The 17,144-nt window shown below is 36.9% G+C and overlaps 2 long non-coding RNA genes across 2 annotated transcripts; one reads left to right on the top strand and one right to left on the bottom strand.

Moving 5' to 3' along the window:
* Positions 1-2,604: 2,604 nt before the first annotated feature.
* Positions 2,605-7,605, top strand: LOC115272071. The gene is made up of 2 exons (XR_003900228.1): positions 2,605-2,671; positions 7,161-7,605. It is a non-coding gene; the product is annotated as an uncharacterized LOC115272071 (long non-coding RNA).
* LOC115272072 lies at positions 7,124-11,170 on the bottom strand. The gene is made up of 2 exons (XR_003900229.1): positions 11,096-11,170; positions 7,124-8,396 (listed from the first exon to the last, which is right to left on the bottom strand). It is a non-coding gene; the product is annotated as an uncharacterized LOC115272072 (long non-coding RNA).
* Positions 11,171-17,144: the final 5,974 nt, after the last annotated feature.

Here is a 17,144-nt window from a genome sequence, read left to right on the forward strand (position 1 = left end):
CACACTGAGATACCATCTCACACCAGTCAGAGTGGCTAAAATGAACAAATCAGGAGACTATAGATGCTGGTGAGGGTGTGGAGAGACGGGCACCCTCCTACACTGTTGATGGGAATGTAAACTGGTACAGCCATTCTGGAAAACGGTGTGGAGGTTCCTCAAAAAATTAACACGAGAACTCCCCTATGACCCAGCAATAGCACTGCTAGGGATATACCCAAGGGATACAGAAGTGCTGATGCATAGGGGCACATGTACCCCAATGTTCATAGCAGCAATGTCAACAATAGCCAAATCATGGAAAGAGCTTAAATGTCCATCAACTGATGAATGGATCAAGAAGATGTGGTTTATACATGCAATGGAATACTACATGGCCATGAGAAAGAATGAAATCTGGCCATTTGTAGCATGATGGTTGAAACTCGAGGGTGTTATGCTACATGAAATAAGGCAAAGAGGGACATATACCATATGTTTTCACTCATAAGTGGAACAGGAGAAACTTAGCAGAGGACCATGGGGGAGGGGAAAGGGGAAAAATAGTTGGGGAAAGGGAGGGAAGTAAACCATGAGAGACTCTTGAAGACTGAGAACAAACTGAGGCCTAATGGGGGTTGGGGGAAGGGGAAGGCATTGATGGGCATGAACAAGGGTGCTTGTGGGGATGAGCACTGGGTGTTACATGGAAACCAAATTGACAATAAACTATAAAAGAAAAAATATATACTGAAGGCCTCTACCATTTCTTTATTCATTACTTAAACTAATAACCATATAGTATAAAATGGGTTACAATGCTTGGCCAAGTCTGTCTGTAACCTTGTGGCCAGAGAGCAGAGAGTATGCTGTGACTGATTGTCTCTTATTTTTCTTAAGTTAAGTTTTAGTTAGTTATCATACAATGTAATATTGGTTTCAGGAGTAGAATTCAATGATTCATCACTTATAGTGCTCATCACAATAAGCACCCTCCTGAGTACCCATCACCCATCTAGCCTGATGGTCCTTTTAAAACTGGGAAGGACTGAGAAAAGTAGTTCTCATATGGGACAGTGATTCTGGGTGGACAGAAAGGTTATCCACTACTGTTACTGCCCAATGGAGCTGAGGAAAAAAAATGGATAAAAACCTTTATCTTCCCCCTCATTACATGGGAAAGTATATACCGTCATCTCATTGCTTGATAAATATTTACTGGTTTTAGAAGAAACATACTAATCGTTTCCCTAAGTATCCGGTATTCAACAACATTGCAGTATGCAACCCCACCAAAACAAAATATTTAGTTATTTTATTTTAAAACATATATCTCTCCCCTTCAGCAAATACAAACACATGTTCCAGAAGTAAGAGAATCCTGTTTTAAATTCTGTAAACAAAATGCAAGATGATGTTGAAAAATACTAAATATTGCTAAGAAAATTATTAGCACTTTTGAATGAGGACCATAAAAATACTTATGAATTTGATTCAAAAAAATTTTTAAGGTTTTCACAAAGTAAACTAAACTCTTAATTTTCTGCAGTATGGCAATGGTGTCGACTAAGGAAGGTAGAGTCCATCTGCAGTAGTTTATCACAGGGTGTTTGTCAGCAACCACAGTTATCCGGAAAAGAGAAAGGAAACAAAGTCCTCCAAGATATTAAACCAGGTGTCCTCAGAACTCATGCTCTTAGGTAACCAGAAGGCCTCACTCAGAGCTTTATGTCCTTCTATTAGCACCACTTGTAACAAACTTAACTTAGTAAGTCAGTAACAAACGTAATTATTGGGTTGCTTCCAATAATAGATTAGCCAATAGATGAGAAAGCAGAGAACTCCTAAGTGGAGGCATACAGATAACCAGGAGGAAGGACAAAAATCAACCCAGCAATGACTGGAGAGACAAATGAGAATCGACAGAAACAAAATAGCATGTGGGTAGGAGGATGGCACCCAAACTGGGGCTAAGAGATGCTCTCTAAGTCATAGTGTTTGTTTGTGTAGAAGAAATGGGCTCTGTTTTTTAACTCTTCATTATTTAACCTCTATTGGTTTTCCCGAGAAGAGGTCAGAATCAAAGAGCTTCTCATCAGGTATTCCACTCCCAGTTATTTAACAGAGAAAAATGGAAAAATCTGTCCACACCAAAGACTCACACATGAATGTTATAGTAGCTTTATTCCCAGGAGCCTCAAATCAGAAAAACCTAAGTGTCCATGAAGGAGTGTAGGGATAAACAAAATATATCAATACAAGAAGAAACTACTTATCAGTTGAAAGGAACAGCTACTGAATCCCAAAATTTGGGCAAATCTCAAAATCATTGTACTGAACAAAAGGAATTAGATACAAATGAATATATACAATGTGATATCTTAACATAAAAATTCAGAAAATGCAAGGTAACCAAGGTGACAAAAGGGGTGCCTGGGTGACTCAGTCAGTTAAGCCACTGATTCTGGATTTCAGCTCAGGTCATGATCTCACAATTTGTGGAACTCCCAAGTCAGGCTCTGTGCTGACATCGAAGAGCCTGCTTTGGATTCTCTCTTTCTCTCCCTCTCTGCCTCTCTCTCTCTCTCTCAAAATAAATAAGCATTAAAATTTTTTTAAAAAGACCACTAGTACCTGGGAACAGAAGTAGAGGGAACACGGACCAGAAAAGGGTCCAAGAAAGCTTTCAAGGGTGAGGCAAAGATCTTGTTTTTTGATGTCCACTGTGGTTTACAGGTGTATACATCTGCTAAAAAAGTATCTATTTGTATACTTTAAATAGATCCTGGTTATTCTTCATAAATTTCATCTCAATAAAATCAGTAAAAAAAAAAAAACAAGGTTTGCTGAAAATTTGTGAGCTTTAAAAACTTTTAAAGCAGAGCACTCTTTGATGCCTAGTTACTATAAATGTTAAGTAGGTGTGTTTTTTTTTCTGAACAGTATTTGAGAGGATTTTTTGAATTTAACATTTTAAGGACCAAAAGAGTAATTATTTTTAAAATCTAAAGAGCAAAAACTAACAACTATTGATCACTTATTACACATAAACAGTTTACTTAATGTTGTATCATTTATTTCAAAGTAGTATATGGAATTTACTGCACATTATAAGGAAAAAACCCAAGGCTCAGAAGGTTTATTGAATTTCCTCTGGTTTCAAACCATTGAGACCATTGCCTCATATTCCTATGTGATTTATTTATTTAATGTACTAAGGTACATATTGCAGTGAGTAAAAGGTACCCATTTTGAGTTTACACTCTAGTAAGAGTTAATGTATCTACTCATGCAATCATTATCATAGAAAATATTTTCTTTACACCTAACATTTCTTTTATGCCATTCTCAGTTAATTGCTGAAATCCCTGGCCCTAATCACCCACTAACCTCTTTTCTTTCATGATAGAATAGGTTGCAATTTCTTATATGCAAATTTTTATATTTCTATGTTGAATACAAACTTTTTTATTCAAAAAGAATACGAATAGAATCATATTCTTTTGGTCTGGCCTTTATAATTCAGGGTAATAATTTTTTAATTTTTATGTTTATTTTTGAGAGAGAGAGAGAGAGAGAGAGAGAGAGCAGGGGGGGAGGGGCAGAGAAAGAGGGAGACACAGAATCTGAAGCAAGCTCCAGGTGCAGAGCTGTCAGCACAGAGCCTGACACAGGGCTCAAACTCATGAACCATGAGATCATGACCTGAGCCAAAGTCGGAGGCTTAACTGACTGAGCCACCCAGGTGCCCCCAGAGTAATAATTTCATGATGGTTACATATTTCTATGTATGTAAGTAATTTGTCCTTATAAATTAGTCAAGAGTATCACATCATGCAGATACACTGCATTTTTAATCTAGTCACCTGTTGGTTGATATTTAGATTCTCTCTAGTTCCCAATTTAGGAATATCTTTTTATCCTCTTGCTTAAATGCCCAGTTGTGCAAGAGCTGGGTAATATTATACATGCATGTTTAACCTGACAGGAAATTGCCAAATGGTTTCCCAAAATGGTTGTATTATTTTCCATTTGCATCAGCAGTAAATAACAGTTTCAGTTGTTTGATATCCTGCAGATATTTGGTATTGTCATTAAAAAAAGCTACAACAGCAAAATGGAGCTCTCCAAAAGAATGTGTCATTTTGGTCCTGATTTGCATTTCCCTGAAGTTGAGTACCTTTTTTTTTAATGTCTATGTATTTTTGAGGGGTGGGGAGGAGCAGATTATCTGAAGTAGGCTCTGCACAGAGAGCAGAGATCCGGAGGGGAGCTCAAACCCTCAAAAGCAACCATGAGATCATGACCTAAGCCAAAGTGAGACACTTAACTGACTGAGCCACCAAGTGCCCATCTAGCACTATTTTTTAAAAATACTTTCGTCACTCAATTATATTGTCATCTTTGTCCAAAATTTATCATATATGCGTGAGTCTATTTTGGATACTTTACTATTTTCCACTGATTTTTATACCAATATCACAATTTCTTGACTAATATTAACTTCATAATAAGTCCTTTTTAAAAAATTTTTTAGATGTTTTTTTAATTTATTTTTGAGAGACAGAGAAAGACAGTGTGAGCAGGGGAGGGTCAGAGAGAGAGGGAGACACAGAATCTGAAGCAGGCTCCAGGCTCTGAGCTGTCAGCACAGAGCCCGACGCGGAGCTCGAACCCACGACCCGTGAGACCATGACCTGAGCTGATGACCGACGCTTAACCGACTGAGCCCCCCAGCCGCCCCCGTAATAAGTCTTTAAATCAAGTTGTGTAAGTCTGTATTTTTCGTTTTTAAATTGCTTTGACTAATGTGGGTCCTTTGAGTTTCCAAATAGATTTTAGACTCTGCTTGTCAATTTCACTACAAAATAGGCTTGCTACAATTTTGATTGTGATCTCATTGAATCATTAGATTGATTCGGGGAAAATTCATATTTTAACAAGGCTTCATTCAGCCTTCCAATTAGCAAATGTGCCATATCTTTCCATTTTCTCAGGCTGTATTAAATTTCTTTCAGCAATATTTTATAGCACTCTTTGCATAGGTCTTTCACACATCAAATTTTTCCCTAAGTATTTCAAGTTTTTGATGCTTTGGAAAACAAATTTTCTTTTTTTCTTGTCCAATTTTCTGTTATTTTATAGAAATGCTATTGATTTTTATATACTGACCTTATATCCTGACCTTACTAGATTCACTGGTTTCAGTTCCTTTATCGCATTGCCTTAGAAATTTCTACATAAATGACCATGCCATCTACAAATTAAAGTTTAGTTTCTTGCCCACTTCATGTGCCTTTTGGTTTGGGATTTTGTTTTGTTTTTTTTTACTTACTCCACTGGTTACTTTTGTATATTATTTGATTTAATTTTATAATATTTGGTTGGTGATTCACATGCTCTAAAAATATGCAATATTAAATTATATTCACAGTCATTTATAATAACTTATTCATCTCCTTTGTGATGTAGATGTGGTGTCTGCAGGTGTTTTCAGATGTGAAGGAAGTACTGAGTTGAGGAGTCATTTGGTTTGAGTTTAGTGCTAAATACTTCTGTAGTTCACTTTCATTGACAGTTTCTTTATTGTAGGGTCTCTATGTAGGGATATTCCTCTGTCCTCTGTGCCAATGAACTCAACTTTGTGATCTGGCCAAAGGGCTTATTATGATGTGATCTTCTAATTTTGGTAGAAATTTGTATACTGGATGAGAAAAGGTTTGATATGGATGAAGCCAGAAACTTACGTGTAAAAATCCTTCCAGCAGTGCCTAAATGGCTCAGTCAGTTAAGCATCTGATTCTTGGTTTCAGCTCAGGTCATTACCTCACAGTTTTATGAGTCCAAGCCAACATCGGACTCTGCCCTGGCAGCATGGAACCTGCTTGGGACTCTCTCTCTCCCTCTCTCTCTCTGCCCCTACCCCACTTCACTGTCTCAGTCTCTCTCAAAATAAATAAACTTAAAAAAAACTTTCCAAATCAAAATATTTAGCACACAATATATTTCTTCTCTGAAGACTTGATTGCAACAAACAGTACTTAAGCCTTTTTGATGCCCCCAGAGCTCATCAAAGTATTTGGGGAAAGAAAAATTCCTTCTTAAGGAGATCTCTAGAGTGATGTTTAGAGGCAATAAATATTTTCTACATCTTTTAATATTTTTATGAGAGTGTGAGAAGAATAAATGTGCATTAAGGCTTACAAAGTGATGAACTATATATAGTGATTAAGAACACAGAGTTCTGAATCATACAAACCTTAGTTGGGATGAATCTTATGTTGCTACTTCTTAATTATGTGACATTGAGCATGCCTGCATGAACTTTCATCTCCTTCTTTTAAAATGGAGACAAAAATACCAATCAAGTTTATTATATATATAATATATATGTTAATATATAATACTTACTATATAGAAACTTGAGAGATTGATATTTTGTCTTCATGCTATTGATATCCTATTGAAAAAAATATGGCATGTGTTACTGTGCTTTGAATTATGCTGGGTCAAGATATTAATTAATTAATTAACATAATCCCCTTCTCCCTTTTTCTCTATAAAGCATGGTTTCTGATAAAGATAATTTCTGCTTTGTGAGCTGGTGGAAGATGAGGATACAGAGTGAGGAAGCCAAATCCCAGAAAGTGCAGACTCAGAGAAAGAGCAGACAAAAAAGAGGAAGAAATGTGTGCAACTTTAAGGAGGCTGACTTTTGGAGGATAATGATAATGGACAAGTAAGATTCTTAGAAAGTTTTCTGTTTGATGTGCCATTGAATCACATTCTCAGTGTCCTCAAAAGACCCTCATTAAAGATTTATACTTCTCTTAAAGTTTTTTGGGGGGGGCAGAATTGTGTTTATTTTTAGTGAGACTTTTGATGAGCCTGGTTTTAAGGCAGGAACTGGGAAGTACAAATATATTCAATTTGCAACCATAATCAATTTCAGTAAAACACAAGGTTCGGTGCAAGGCCAAAGGAAAGAAAGCGTTGGGAAAATCTGGGAAAAGTAGCCTGAACAATGGACCTTCAGCAGACCAAATAAGCAATAATATTAAAAAACATTTAAACAGGTAAAACCCTGGAAACAGATTCTAGACAGTCTTGAAGCCAAGGGTTATTTGTTAAAAAGCCACAAATATGATGTTTGGATACTTTATTTCATTTTAATTCCACAGTGTCTCCTGAGATGTCTAGAGATTCAAGATTCCTGAAGAAGCTATCAAAAGAACAGAAGACAAAAATGCTAACCACCAGTCACTTGAAAAAAGATAAACTGTGACCAGAGGGAATTTACAAACTCCAAAATCCTGTCTCCAGACAGTTTAATGCTTTCATTTTTTTCAGTGACACACTGGAAAGCTTTCACTGGTAAATCTATCCAAGACTGGAAAATAAATCAAGAGTTGTTTACCAAATTAGACACAATGTGCAAATATTGGATGTGATGAAGAAACCCGTGTGGAGAATAATCCTAGCACATTGGTTCCCATTTCACCGGATTTTGAAGTTATTATAAAACCTATATGTTTTTTTGGAGGATGCAGCACACTTTCGTATGGATAGAATACATAATAGAAATTAAAGTGTATGAAGAATTAATAATGGCAAGTATCAGCTTTTCATGCTCACTGTGTTATTTTACATACTCTGTTGTCAAGCATACAGTAATTATGAAGATTAAGAATTATAATGCCAGTGTTACATATAAAAAGAAACCTGAGTTTATTTTAAATAGAGCTAAAATGATCCATGCAAATTTACAGGCATTGATGTGACAGATCTGCTTGGCTCCAAATCCCATGCTCTCTCAGCTACTGGCTACTGGGATGGTCAACATACTGGACTTCTTTCAAAGCTGTCTTACACACAATGACCCCTGCATGCCTTCCCCTTTCAACACATACATTCTTAGATGGTCTATACTGGTTATTCTCAAGTCTGCTTTTTTAGACGATGATTCATTTCACTACTTCATGCACACTATTGCCCTCCTTCTGGCCTGGGTTTATTGGTCTGGAAGTAGGCACCTGATACAAGCTGTGATAATTATAGTCCTTCTCTGACTTTTTGAAATAAATGACAAATAAGTAACATTAGGAGTAACTTGTGTGGTTTTGTAAACTGGGGAGCAGAGGACACCAAATTGTAGAGAAAGAGGACAAACATATGTACAGAGAAAAGTAGAGGGGAGAAAGGGGCACTTCTGTCTGGGCTCCTAACAGTTTCTATTCCCAGAAGTCAATTCCAGTTCTTCCTGCGGCCTGGCCACAGTCTTCCTGTTGAGTTCCATGATGTTCCTTCCCTTGTTCCATTATGATTTGTTGTCCTGTTTTGCTTCAGTTAGCTGCAGCTGGCTTTCCTTCCTTGCAATCCAAGAGTTCTAACACCAAATAAGCCAGAGTTGACTTTCACTGGAAGGATAAACAGACAAGATTTCACTGCCCTCAAAGATCAAGTTGACCCTAGTGGATATGTCTTTCTTAACAAAGTTCTGGGTAAACCTCTCTCTGTATTTCTCTCAGTGAGGGCCCTGAGGCCACACATTTGGCTTCACCCTCTTGCTGAGCACCAAATCTCTTTTTGGCATCAGTGATTTTAAAACACCTAAACCAGCCACACAAATGAGTACCATTAAGACCCACATTTTGAGTCAAACAGACCCGAACTTAAATTAAATCCCAGATGTCAGTTTCCTGAGTGATCTTGGTAAAATCACTTAGTCTCACTAAATCTTGGATTTTTAAAAAAATGGAGATAATACTATGTATCTCAAATTATGATTGTATGTATTAGAAACAAACTATGTAAAGTGTCTAATACAATGTCTGGCATATAATAGGCACTCAATAAATGCTATTTTTAAATTGCCACAATTCTGACCTTATTATTCTATGGCTAATAAGTAACATTGCTAAGTATATGAATTCTTTACATTTTCTATATAATCTTCCTTTATTAAAAGAATCTTCCCTTCTTTCTTTCCTTTTCTTCCTTTCTTCCTTCCTTTCTCTCATCTTGAACATTTTTTGATGACCTGAAGCACAAACTAAATATATAGGTTCTGCCTACAAGGGTTTACAGGCTAGTGGAAGAAAGGTCACGGCCACACAACAGCACAGGCTGGGTGTAGCAATACAGGATATGACATGGAAACATCAAACCCAGACTGGAGGTCCAGAAGAAATTACCTTGTGTCCCAGTTCCCTGCGTCACTGTTTAGAAAAAATCTTCTCAGGAGAGCTGTTACATCTGTTTTCAGCCCCACTGTGAGAAATACAATTCTGTTCTGTTCAGTGATGAAGATTTGGAAGTTCTTTGTTATAACAACTAACATTAACTGTATTGACTAACTTATTTCCCCAGAGCCTGAGCCCTAGCTCTGAACAGGAGCCCCCAGGCTGTGGATACTTTGCACGTAGACCAGACTCAGGAATCACATTCCTACGCATCGTTGCTGCAAAGGTTGTTGATTCCACACAGCTTATCTTACCTCCTTCCATTTGACCTATCCCAGTTTGCTTTTAATCACCACTAACCACCCTTTCCGCAACACATGGGCTCATGGGGATATCTGATGGTATCATCTGACTCACCTCACAGTGTCTTGTGTCTTGTCTCTAGCTGCTCAGGGTAACTGAGCAGATAGGGAGAACAAAGTCCTTATTACAGAAAGGGCTGCTTTAACTCCACGTTCCCACATACTCCGATTTCTCTTTTTAACCTTCTCCTCATTCTGCAAATACGTATGTCACCCTTACTCCCAGTAGCACTTTGTGAGTAGGTTAAACAGGAAGAGTGGGTTTCGTTTGGGGGAAGCATGGACCTTATTTTTCTGATTCAGTGTTTCCTAAATCCTCTCTACCTGCGCTGGCACAATCTACCGTCCTGATCCTTCCTCTATTCTCCCCACCACCCCTCCTCAGCTTCCCTCCTCTACCCACATACCATCTCTACACCACACACACCATTTCCATGAGGTTCATCCTCATAATAGAACTTTGTTGTGTCCTCTATCCCATCCCATAGGACTTGGTTCAGGTTTCTTCATAAGCTTTTTGCACAGTCTTTTCCCTGGGGGCTAGATCCAATTCTATGAGTTAGAGTCCTGTTAGAAAAAGAAATCAGCTTCCAATGGCCTCAGAGTTCTCCCAGATTCTGCTCTTCCAAATATTTTGTTTGTGTTAAATAGGCTCCAGACCCAAAGTGTGGCCTGAACCTTGAGATTAAGAGGCACATGCTCTACTAACTGAGCCAACCAGGCACTCTTGTTTGTCTGAATATCTTTACCCATTGGATGGGGTGCCCAGGAATCCCCACTGAAAACATATTTGAGGTAGACGAACATTTGGGACATGGTGCTTTGGCAAGGTTGGCTGTCCTTACTGTATTTTTTTTTTACACTATGCTTCCATCCTCTTTGGCTTTACCATGCAGTCTCACTATGCTTTGCACACAGGGTTCTTTACATTATGACTGCCTGTGCACAGGAGTAGATGATAACTATCAATTCTGACACAGAAGCTAAGTCAGCTCTTGGATTTTAACTCCTTCCTACTTTGAATGCTTTCAATTTGGAGTCTCATTTTATAAAACTGCAAAGTGACTTAAAATAAAGCTTCTTTACAGGGGCTTGATCTATCTTTACAGTCTTAGAATTTTATTTTTATTCTTGCTACATTGTTTCTGTATAAAGTACTATAAACACACTTCAGGGAAGAAACAAATAAAAATATTCAATTTCAGCATTCTGCGAGAAGTATTAGCATTTTCCTAATATTCTCTTTTTCCACTCATTTTTTATGAATACAGATGTTACAAACAGAATTATGATCATAGTATTTTTCTTAAATTTAATTATAACTTATTGTCCTATCCCATTTGGAGTTTTAGTTATTTGACAACTATTTGCTCTTTAAGCACTTTTTGCTTAAATGCTTGAGTCAAGAGATACGTAAGTGATTTTTTCCAAGTGACTTTTCAGTGGCATTGAACACCAAATAACTGTCCAATAAGCAACATTAGTTTTTGCTAAAGCTCTGAGAGGTAATACTTCCACCTCCCTCAAAAAGGACCTGAATAACAATGAACCGCCAGATGCGATAGCACAAACCTTCATCAGATGCTTCATGGAGTTTCTTATCACCATCAGTCTTTCATCCGTTCCTTTCTTCTTTTTTCTTCTCTCTCATCTTCCAGTAATAGGCACTGTGCCAAAATATCTGAGGATACAGAGACAAATAAGATAGAATTTAAACAAAGTTTTAACTAAATAGCATATTTAAAGAGAATCTCAATTAACAATTTTCAACAAAAGTTTTTGAGAAACTAGATGACAACCATATAAACTTAATTATAGCTATACTCCATCATAATACATTACAAATGAATGTTTTCCAAAGACACAATTGAAAAATAAATATATCAAAGATCAGAATTATTCCAGCTTAAGAGGAAGACAACAATTTCTTTCCAAAGATAGACAACCTAAATGAGAAGGAACAGCCCAGTCTCTCAGTTCAGACCTGAACTTCTTCTTCTGGAAAACTTTACCAAACCCTGCCTTCAAGCTGCTGTTGGAGTTTTTTCTAGGCATCTTACTCTTCCATTGGATCACGTTTGACAGAACCCTGTCACCTCATTCACTAACATGCAGTGTTCTCAGTAGCCTTTCTTGATCTGGTCCTTTTGTACCCGGGCAGTTCATAATAATATGCAATCTCTCCTGCTTGCCTCCTTTGCCCATTCCCACTCAGATCTAAAGGTCTAGGATTACAAAGTTGCTGCAAGGATTAAACTGGTCTAGACATTCTAATACTTCAAACAGTAGCTGGTACATCGAAAACAATGAGATAAATTTTACTGTAAACACTATTCACATTCCCCCTAGTTTCTCTTAGCACTACTCTTACTACTATTACCACTGTTTCCATAACTGCCACTGCTTTTCCTCCTCCTCATTATTAGGATTATGACCAATGATGGTTATGATTATGATTTGTCAGAGCCTATGGCTTAACATAGGATGAATATTATTATCCCCATTTTTCACCCAAGGAAATGAGACTGGGACAGTTTAAGTCAGTTGCTGAAGAGTATGAAACCAGAGCTTGAATCCAGACTGTCTGACTTAAAACCTTGCTTCCACTTTCATACCATAATCATTTCCAATTAGAAGATTGCATTTTGTGAATCTTCATTCTGAAAACAATGAACTTGGAGAACTTAGAGAAGCACATCTGAACCACGTAAGTGGGATTAAGTCCATTCTGAAATTAACAATCAGAAAGTAAGCTGAATTGGTGTCAAGTATTTGACTAAAACTGAAAAAAAGCAAGGCATATCCAGAGCCAACAAGAGCAGCTTGGCTTCTCATATTCTGAATTTTTGTCATTGTTTAAAAATATAAAAACAGAATGTAACATGTTGGAAGTAAAATGTCAGCCAATGTCCTTAGTCAAAACTGGGAATTGCTTTATTTTCATAATGTTCTAAAGATGTTATGCAAACATTATGACCTAATAAATCTATTATTTGATATTTTTTTATATCAGGCATCAAAATGTATAATAAGATGTTTTAATTTAAAAGGCATACTCATATCAAAATGTCCCTGTATTGTTACTATGAAATGCATATAAACACTATTACATATATTCCGTGTAAGGAATTGTACTAAAAACATGCATATTTCCTTTTTTCTTTTTCAGTTTACCATAAGCAAATTTAATTTTGAATTGGAAGCATTAACTCCCCTTGAGACCAAACTGCCTATTTTTAGATCCAGTAATGTCACTTACGGATGCCTACGTATACTATCACGTTTGAAAAAAGAAAATCTGTCACACATAATGACTTTTCTATTCTAAGATCCATTTTTATCCTGTAAGTTGAGTTTGTATCCGAGCACATATAAGAGCCAGTTGTACATATGCTTTTCATCCCTAGCTCTGACCCAAATCTCTATTCCATTTTCATCCTGTCTTAGGTTCTTTGGACCAACTACTTAGCAATATGTTTTTCTGACAAGTTTTGAAAAGGGAGGAGGATAGGAAAATGATAGAATTATAAACATGCTAATATCTTCATCTTATGCAATAGGAAGTTGAGAAATACTGTTTAAAATTGATAGAAAAAGAAATATAAGACTTAATAATATACTTGCAAACTGAATTCAACAGCACATTCAAAGGATCATATATTATGACTATTAATCAAGAGTTCTTCAGGGAAAGAAGCCATTAGCATATATATCTGTATGAGAGGAGATTATAGCAAATGGAACATAAAAGTGTAGAGACCAAGAAGTCCCCAGATCTGTCATTTGCAAGCTGTCGAATCAGGAAAGCTGGTAATGTAATTCAGTCCAAGTCCAAAGGCCAACTAGGAGAACTAGGAAGGCCAATATCCAATAGCAGGGAGAAAAAAATAGATGTCCTCGCTCAAGCCAAGAGGGCAAATTCATCCTTTCTCTATTTTGTTGTTCTACTAAGGCACTCAACAGATTAGATGACCCCATATACATTAGTGAGGGAGATCTTTACTCAGTCTACCAGTTTAAATGCTTATCTCTTCCAGAAACACCCTCATAGACACACCCCAAAATAATGTTTTACCAGCTATCTATAAATCCCTGAGACCAGTTATGTTGACACATAAAATTAACCATAACAATGACCAAGTAGAATTTATTCCTGGCATGCAAGAATGGTTCAACATATGCAAATTAATCAATGTCTTATACCACATTAACTCAATGGAAGAAAAAAATACCACATGATTATCTATAAGTGCAAAGAAAGCATTTGACAAGACTTAACACCTTTTCATGACAAAAACTCTTAACACGATAGCTATGGAAGGAAATTACCTCACCACAATATAGGCCATATATGAAAAGCTCAGAGCTAACATCATAGTCAATAGTGAAAAACGGAAAATTTCCCCTCTAAGATCTGGTACAAGGCAAGGATACTCACACTCTCCACTTCTGTTCAATACAATCCTAAAAGTCCAAACCAGAGCAATTAGATGAGAAAAAGATATAAAAGGCAACTAATCAGATGAAGTAAAATTATATCTGTAGATAACTTGATCATATATGTAGAAACTCTAAAGACTTAACAACAACAATTTTTAAAAACCTTAGAAATAATAAACTCAGTAAAGTTATAAAATACAAAGTCAACATACAAAAATTCAGTCATTTTTAATGCACAAACAGCAAATGATCTAAAAAGGAAATTAAGGAAACAATCTCATTCACAGTAGCAATAAAAAGAATAAAATACTTAGGAATAAACCACAGAAGTGAAAGACTTGTTTATTTGTATAATTTGGAAATTATAAATCACTGATGAAGGAAATTAAAGAAGATATAGGTAATTAAAAATACATCCTGTGTTCATGGATTGGAAGAATTAATATTATTAAAATGTTCATACTACTCAAAGTGTTCTAAAGATTCAATGGAATCTCTATCAAATCCCAAAAACATTCTTTATAAAGGTAAAAAAGGCAATTCTAAAATTTATGGTACTACAAAAGATACTGAATAGCCAATACAATTTCAAAATAGAAAAGCAGGGCTGAAGGTATCATACTTCCCAATTTCAAAATCTATGACAGAGCTATAGTAATCAAAACAGTATGGTACTGGCATAAAAAAACAGAATCATAGACCAATGGAACAGAATAGAGAGCCTAGAAATCTCATTCCTCTATGGTCAACTGATCTTCTACAATGGTACCAAGAGCACACAGTGGGAAAAGGATAGTGTTTTCAATAAGTGGTGTTGGAAAAACTGGATAGCCACATGCAGAAGAGTGAAATTGGACCTGTATTTCACACCATACACCAAGTCAACTCAAGGTGGATTAAAGATTTAAAGAGAAGACCTAAAACCATAAAACTCCTAGAATAAAAAATAGAAACAAAAGATCTTGACACTCGTCTGGGTAATGATTCTTTGGATATCACAACAAAAGCAAATATAGACAAATGGCATTGCTAAAAAGCTTCTGTACAGCAAAATATACAATAAGCATAGTGAAAAGGCAACTTAGGAATGGGAGAAAGTATTTACAAACTATACATCTGATAAAGGATTAATATCTATATATAAGAAATTCATAAAACTCAGTGGCAAAAATACCAAAGAATTCAATTTAAAAATGGGCAAAGGACTTGAATAGACATTTTTCCAAAGACAGAATTGGCCAACAGGTATATGAAAAGGTGCTCAACATCAGTAATCGTTAAGGACATGCAAATCAAAACCACAATAAGCTATCACCTCACACCTGTTAGAATGGCTATTCTCAAAATCCAAGACATAAGTGTTGTCAGTTATGAGGAGAAAAGGGAACTGTGAGACAAAGCAGTTATTGAACTCAGGTCCTCTCAAGCCTGTGTTCTTTGATAGCTGAAACTCTATGCCCCTTGAATAGTACATTTTCAAAGATAACTAAACCTCTATACCCTTGGGTAGCATGTCTTACAGGAAGGCAGAGGCAGGCTGTTAACTGAAAGGAATGACTCAACTACCAATTCTAGCAAAGACTAGATTAAACCAGTCTGTGCCAAGATGGATGCCAGTGCTAAACTTTCACTGTCTTTTCCCCTCATTATAATACTAAAATTCACATCCATAGATGGAGACTTAACATGCTAATTAGACATGCAACACATGAAAAAGCATGACCTTTAAAGGTACAAATACCAATAAATTCCCACCTCTAAATGCTTAGAGGTCACCTTCTTCCCACCTAAGTTTCTTTTTTTTTCTTTAATGTTTATTTATTTGAGAGAAAGACAGAGTTTGAGCAGGGAAGGTGCAGAGAGAGAGGGAGACACAGAATCTGAAGCAGGCTCGAGGTTCTGAGCTGTCAGCACAGAGCCTGACATGGGGCTCGAACCCACGAACCACGAGATCCTGATCTGAGCTGAAGTTGGACGCCTAACTGACTGAGCCACCCAGGCTCCCCCCACCTAAGTTTCTTTAAGAAGCTCTCCCTGACCTCTTCTTGGGAAGTCAGTTTGATGGTTCTTTCCTTTGTGCTGTCTTGCTTGTGCTGGAGCATAAGCCCCAATAAAGCCTTGCCTGAAACTCCTGCTTGACTTCTTGTCAATTTCTTTCTTTTGTGTTTATTTACTTATTCTAAGAGAGAGAGAGCAGAAAAGGGGGAGAGAGAGACAGAGACAGAGAGACAATCATAAGCAGGCTCCATACTCAGTACAGAGCCTGACATGGAGCTCCATCTCATGACTATGAGATCATGAACTGAGCCAAAATCAAGAATCAGACACTTGGGGCACCTGGGTGAGTGTCGGTTAAGTGTCCAGCTTTGGCTCTTGTCATGATCTCATGGTTTGTGGGTTCGAGCCCCGTGTCAGGCTCAGTGCTGACAGCTAGCTCAGAGCCTGATGCCTGCTTCAGATTCTGTATCTCCCTCTCTCTGAGCTTCCCCTGCTCACGCTGTTTCTCTCTCTGTCTCTCAAAAATAAAAAAAAAAAACCAAAAAACATTAAAAAATTAAAAAAAAAAAAGAAGAATCAGACACTTAACCAACTGAGCCACCCAGGTGTCCCTGTCTCTCATCAATTTCTTTTGCTTTAGAGAAGACAAGGGCCCAATTTGGTAACAACTCTTTTGCACTATTGGTGGGAGTGTAAGTGGTGTGGCCATTTTGGAAGACAGTATGAAAGTTCCTAAAAAAATGTAAAAAATAGAAATACCTAAAAAATAGAAATGGTTCAGACATTCCATTCCTGGGTGTATACATCACACAATGGGATGTTATCAGTCTTAAAAAAGAAGGTAATTTTGCCACTCACAACAACAGTGAAGAACTTGAAGGACATTCTGCTAATTGAAACAAGACAGACACACAAAAATAAATACTATGTGATCTCGCTTACAGGTGAAATCTAAAATAGTAGAGAGTGGAATGGTGGTTGCCAAGAGCTGTGGGGGTAGAAATGGAGAGATGTTGGTCAAGGGGTACATGTTTCCATTCTATAGGGAAAGTCTAAAAGATCTAATGCACAGCAATGTAACTATACTTAACAATACTGCTATTAGAAGGTGGAAGAGAATCAGTTATGTATCCTCCAAACTCAGAAGGTACTTTAAGACCAAAAAACAAAGCAAGCCATTCCA

This window comes from Suricata suricatta, chromosome 11 (assembly GCF_006229205.1).
Source record: "Suricata suricatta isolate VVHF042 chromosome 11, meerkat_22Aug2017_6uvM2_HiC, whole genome shotgun sequence".
In the NCBI taxonomy this organism is placed as follows: domain Eukaryota; kingdom Metazoa; phylum Chordata; class Mammalia; order Carnivora; family Herpestidae; genus Suricata; species Suricata suricatta.